At 42.7% G+C, this 6,397-nt stretch overlaps 2 protein-coding genes across 3 annotated transcripts in view; one reads left to right on the forward strand and one right to left on the reverse strand.

Annotated features, from left to right (window-relative positions):
* The window catches only part of IST1 (increased sodium tolerance 1 homolog (yeast)), an 83,661-nt gene that overhangs the window by 38,726 nt on the left and 38,538 nt on the right, over nucleotides 1–6,397 (reverse strand). The gene's annotated exons all lie outside the window — the stretch shown is intronic.
* ZNF821 (zinc finger protein 821) overlaps nucleotides 1–6,397 on the forward strand; it is a 34,510-nt gene that overhangs the window by 3,460 nt on the left and 24,653 nt on the right. The window contains exon 1 of one of the 2 annotated variants that reach the window (XM_011961754.1): nucleotides 5,864–6,075. The exons of the other annotated variant lie outside the window; for it this stretch is intronic. The gene's annotated coding sequence lies outside the window, so the exon portion shown is untranslated. Of the gene's footprint in view, nucleotides 1–5,863; nucleotides 6,076–6,397 lie in introns of those variants that run through there. 2 annotated transcript variants of the gene reach the window in all.

Genomic DNA, 6,397 nt, shown 5'->3' on the forward strand with positions numbered 1-6,397 from the left:
AGTTTCACTCTTTGTTGCCCAGACTGGAGTGCAATGGCGCTATCTCAGCTCACTGCAACCTCCGCCTCCCAGGTTCAAGCGATTCTCCTGTCTCAGCCTTCCAAGTACCAACTAGCTGGGATTACGGACGTCCACCACCACGTCCAGCTAATTTTTTTTTTTTTTAAATGCAGTCTTGCTCAGTCGCCCAAGGTGGAGTGCAGTGGCTCAATCTTGCTCACTGCAAGCTCTGTCTCCCAGGTTCAAGCGATTCTGCTACCTCAGCCTCCTGAGTAGCTGCTATAGGCCCGCACCACAACACCCCGCTATTTTTAGTAGAGATCAGGTTTCACCATGTTGGTCAGGCTAGTCTTAAACCCCTGACTTCGTGATCCGCCCGCCTTAGCTTCCTAAACTGCTGGGATTAAAGGTGTGAGCCACTGCGCTCCGCCGATTTTTTGTATTTTTAGTAGAGATGAGGTGTCACCATATTGGCCAGGCTGGTTTCGAACTCCTGACCTCAACTGATCCACCCACTTCAGCCTCCCAGGGTGCTAGGATTACCGGCGTGAGCCACCGCGCCCAGCCACCATGATTCCTTTATTCGTTTAGAAAAATTGCTTTCCACTCAGGGGTTGTGAAGATTTAGCGATCATCACCTGTGTCCTGGGCTTTAACAAAACCTATCTATTTAGATTCTGTAATACATCAACTGTGAATTGTATCCCAAGCAGCCAATTATTCGAAACAGTATCTCTGAGGGAATAAAAAAACACAACATTATCTCTGTCCCTGGCTGAACAGACAAGTTTCATTCAGAAGCTAAACGTACTCAAAAACAAACACTGTTTCCCTTGAAAATCCTGTTTTGCTGTTGGGACAAATGTTAACACATAACATTTCTTTGGTAACTAACCAGGTACTTTTTTTGTGTAAATGACTATAACTAGTAGCTGTAACCAGATACAGTGTTGGAGCCCAATAAAATAAGAATCTATAACAGGCCTGCAAGCCCTAATCAGCCAGCCTGTTTTGTATACAGCCTCTCCAGCTAAGAATGATTTTTATATTGTTAAAAAGTTTAAAAGCAGGAAGGGGAGGAGCATGAATATGTGACAGTGACTTTATGTTGCCCACAAATCCCAAAATATTTACTATGTGGTCCTTTGTAGAAAAAGTTTGCTCACCTGTAATCCCAGCACTTTGGGAGGGCAAGGCAGTGGGATCACTTGAGGTCAGGAGTTCGAGACCAGCCTGGCCAACATTGTGAAAATCTGTCTCTATTAAAAGATACAAAAATTAGCCAGGTGTGGTGGTGCACCGTAATCCTAGCTACTCAGGAGGCTGAGGTAGGAGAATCGCTTGAACCTGAGAGGCAGAGGAGCCTGCAGTGAGTCGAGATTGTGCCACTGCACTGCAGCTTGGGAGACAGAGTGAGATCCTGTCTGGAAAAAAAAAAAAAAAAAAGCAATGGAAAAAAGTTTGCTGACCTGCAATAAAAGTATTACACATTGTGTAAGAGAAAGAAGGGAAAGATGATGGGAATAGAGTTATTTCCTTTAACTATTAACATTTAGACTAAAGAGTATACAATGAAAGAAAAAAAGAAAAAGAAAAAATATTTTAAAAAAAGAATATACAATGATATAGGGACTGGACATCTTCCTAAAACCTAGGGGAAAAAAATCAAGATCACTTGTTAAAGAACCTGTGAAACAAGTCTTCAGAGAACTTATCAATATAACTAATTAGGGCTATATACAAATATTAACTTATCTTTGTGGCATTTTACAGTTTACAAAGCACTTATAAGCACATTATCTCAATTTCAGGCTGACATTTCTGTGAAGCAGCTGCAGGTCAAAAATCATTTTTTTGTTTTTGTTATTCTTCTGTTTTGCCTGAGACAGGATCTCACTCTGTTGTGCAGGGTGAAGTGCAGTGATGCAATCATGGCTCACTGCAGCCATGATCTCGGGCCCAGGTGATCCTCCCACATCAGCCTCCTGAGTAGCTGGGACTACAGGTGCATGCCATGCAACCACACCTGGGTAATTTCCTGTATTTCTTTTGTAGAGATGGGGTTTTGCCATGCTGCCCAGGCTGGCGTTATCAGGTCAGGTTTTTTCGGGGTTTTTTGTTGTTGTTGTTGTTCTTTTTTTTGAGACAGAGTCTCACTCTGTTTCCTAGGCTGCAATGCAATAGCACCATCTCAGATCACTGCAACCTCCACCTCCCAGGTTTAAGTGATTTTCCTGCCTTAGCCTTCCAGGTAGCTGGGATTACAGGCATGCACCACCACACCCGGCTAATTTTTGTATTTTTGGTACAGACAGGGTTTCACCATGTTGGCCAGGCTGGTCTTGAACTCCTGATCTCAAGTGATCCACACACCTCAGCCTCCCAAAGTGCTGGGATTACAACAGGTGTGAGCCACTGCACCTGGCCATGATCAGTTTTTATAGGAGGAAAGTGAAGCTTAAAGTTATGAAGTGACCAATCTAAGGTCAACAGCTATAAATGCCAGGATCAGATCTTGAACCCAGACTTTGACACTCAACATCATATATTTTATTTTCATTCATTTACTTTTTATTTTAAGACATAGTTTCACTCTGTCACCCAGGCTGGAGTGCAAGGGTACGATCACAGCTCCCTGCAGCCTCAAACTCCTGGGTTCCCATCTCATCCTCCTAAGTAGCTTAGACTACAGGTACAGCCACCATGCCTGGCTAATTTTTTAGAAATATTTTCGTAAGGACAGGATCTCACTATGTTGCCCAGACTGGACTCAAACTCCTGGCCTCAAGTGATTCTCTCACCTCAGCCTCCCAAAGGCATGAGCCACCTCGCTTGGCCCAATTATATACTTAATATATATATATCCATATTTCCATAATAATTTCCATCCCTGTTTTACTTTCAATTTGTGTATATGGAGTTTATCACTACGTGAAAATAAAATGCATTAAATCACAGTTATTACTGTGATTTGGGTTCATATCTAAGATCAAAAAAGTTTTCTAAATCAGGTTGTTTTCACATTTATCATCATTGTAATCATCTAGAACACTTAAATTTTCCTTAGATGAACTCAAAGGCATGAAAACTTGTAACTCTAGATTCTAAATATAAACACAAAAGTTTAAACATTGTCCTTTAAAATATCAGATTTTCAGCCAGGTGCGGTGGCTCACGCCTGTAATCTCAGCACTTTGGGAGGCCGAGGAGGGTGGATCACAAGGTCAGGAGTTCAAGACCAGCCTGGCCAAGATGGTGAAACCCCATCTCTACTAAAAATACAGAAAATTAGCTGGGCATGGTGGCAGGCGCCTGTAGTCCCAGCTACTGGGAGGCAGAAGCAGGAGAATGGCATGAACCCGGGAGGCGGAGCTTGCAGTGAGCCGAGATGGGGCCACTGCACTCCAGCCTGGGCGCACAGCAAGACTCTGTCTCAAAAAAAAAAAAAGTTGAACATAGAGTTACCATCATTTGACCAAGCAATTCCACTCTTAGATATATGTATGTACCCATGTACATACATAATTTAAAGACATATGTTTTCACAAAAACTGTACACAAATATTTGTAGTAGCATTATTCATCATAATCAAAAAGTAGACCCAAGCCAAATATCGTTCCACTAATGAATGGATAAATAAAATGTGGTATATTCATACAACAGAATATAATTCAGCCATAAAAAGGAATTAAGTACTGATATATGCAACAACACAAATGAACCTTGAAAACCTATTAAGTGGCAAAAGCCAGATACAAGAGGTCCCATATTGTATAATCAATCACATTTATATGAAATGTTCAGAATAGGCAAATCCATACAGACAGAAAGTAGATTTATGGTTGCCAGGAGCTGGGGGAAGGAAGAATGGGGAGTTACTGCTACTGGGTATGGGATTTCTTTTTGGGGTGATGAAAGTATTCTGGAATTAGATAGTAGTGATGTTGTCAACCTTGTGAATGTACCAAAACCCACTAAATTGTACACTTTAAAAGCATGAATTTCATGGTATGTGAATTATACCTTAATTTAAAAAAATTTAACATGAGGTTCTTAAAATCCTCCTACCTTTACTGTTGGAATATAGAGCCCTAACAAGGTCACTGTAGGAGCCAACAAATATAAAATGGATTAGGAAGATATTTCAAGTGGAAAGTTAAATACTTGAAGTGGCAAAATGATGACATAACTGAGTAGATTGAGAAAGTAGAAAAAAAGTGAAGCTAAAAAAAAATGGTTAATTAAAAGGTCTTCTAGATGTAGAACAAGTTTAGGTGAAAGCAGAGGAAAAATAAATTAATTCTTCTTTTTTTAAAGAGACAAGGGTTTCACTATGTGGCCCAAGCTGGCCTCAAACACCTGGGCTCAAGTCATCTCAGCCTCTTGAATAGCTGGGACTATAGGTGCCAGCCACCATGCCTAACTTAAACTAATTTTTTATTTAATAATTTTTTCATTATTTTGTTGTAACCCTGAGTCACAACATCTCTGAGACACTTTTAGAGCACAGGAAAGTTGTAAGAATAGCATTATTATGATCTCATTTTATTTGGAATTCAAGGAGATGGAACAAGCTGCCCAGCATTACATAATAACTTAATAATGCATCCAAGAAATTTCACTGGAGGCAAACTTTACCTGTTAGCTACTTTTCTGTTGAAAATGTCAACTAAATCAGCTTTAAAGTGACATAATAAAGCCATACTTGTATCCCTCAGTCTAAACTGATCAAGAATTACTGTTAAATATAAAAGCCAGTGTGTATTTTAGGTTGTCTTCTTACAAAAAATAGTATAAAAACTTGCTTGTTGCATGATAATATTCCATTTTCTGTCTATTTGGAAACTAAGTTTTTAAATGAAATTAAAATGTTTCCTTGACCAAAGTTAAAAAATAATTGCTATCTAAGTATCCCAATCACAATAAATAAATGAGTGAATCATGAATGAGCTATTTATCACAGAATTGTGAAGGACCAAGATCCCTCAATGTAGTCATTCTATTACATTGAACACAAGATGCAGACAATGAGATCATCTCATAAAAGATTTTGGGGAAATACAATGTATAAGAATGTTCTATGCAAATACCAGGATTTGTCACTTTATCAGCAAATGTCAGCATCCTCATCAGCCCGTCTTTGTGGGGCTAGTAATCACGAAAAACATTTTGCATGACACTTTTAGCTATTTGTTTTACTTAACTGGCACAACAACCCACTGAGAGTAGAGGCCAGGAATTATTGCATCATTATCCATTTGACATCTTCGGAAGCAGAGGCTCAGAACAAGGAAGTGACTTGCCCAAAGTCAACAGGCTGGTCGGTGGCAGAGCTGGGGCTCAAAGCCAGATCGCCTAATACCAGATCTCATCTTCTTTCCTCTGCATTCCCTACTTCTCCAGGTAAGTGATGTCAGGGCAGGCTCAGGCATTCTAGAAGAGAGGAAGAAAAGAAGGCAACAGGAACTAGGAGAGAGAAGGACGTGGACAGGAGGAGGTGTTTGACTAGAAATGCATCCAACCAGGCTGGGCACAGTGGCTTACCCCTGTAATCCCAGCACTTTGAGAGGCGGAGGCGAGCGGATCACCTGAGGTCAGGAGTTCGGTACCAGCCTGACCAACATGGTGAAACCCCGTCTACTAAAAATACAAAAATGAACTGGGCGTGGTGGTGCACGCCTGTAGTCCCAGCTACTCGGGGGGCTGAGGTAGGAGAATCGCTTTAACCTGGGAGGCGGAGGTTGCAGTGAGCCAAGATCGCGCCATTGCACTGCAGCCTGGGTGACAGAGCGAGACTGTCTCAAAAAAAAAAAAAGCATCCAACGGCTCTCCATTGCCCCCAAACACCCCTCACATGACAACAGTGCCACAAGTTTCCCTGCCCCTGGGTCAGCAGCCAATGTTTATCACTTGAGAATCATGTCAGAAAATTAAATACTCAAAAGAAATCTCAAGATTTCCCAGCTCTGAGGTTCTGACAGCTGAACTTGGCCCCTCCCACCAGGGCCCGTGGTCACATTCAAAGCCTCGGGAGTCGAAGCCACTGCGACGCGTGGGGGAATGAGGCGAAGAGGGTTTGTTATGGCGGTGGGGATCCGGGCTAAGGTCGGGCTAAGGAGAGGGGGAGCCTGCGGCGGAGCTGTGGTTGGGGGATGTGGGTTTTGTGGCTGAACTCGATGGTGGGGTAGGAAACCAGGAGCGGGGCTGGGTAGGGTGGCATTTACACGTCCAGGAAGGTCTAGGGGAGCTGAGCGGCTGAGACAGCCAGAGAAAGACCTGGGAATGGGCGAGACAGGGGGTCCCGAAGTCGTGCTAGGCGGCCGAGCCCCTCTGGGGCGCCCGGGATTGGGCGCTCCCCGGAGCCCCTCTCCTCAGGCCCCGCCCACAGCGCCGGGC

The sequence above is a fragment of the Colobus angolensis genome, unplaced genomic scaffold, assembly GCF_000951035.1.
Source record: "Colobus angolensis palliatus isolate OR3802 unplaced genomic scaffold, Cang.pa_1.0 Scaffold116, whole genome shotgun sequence".
In the NCBI taxonomy this organism is placed as follows: domain Eukaryota; kingdom Metazoa; phylum Chordata; class Mammalia; order Primates; family Cercopithecidae; genus Colobus; species Colobus angolensis.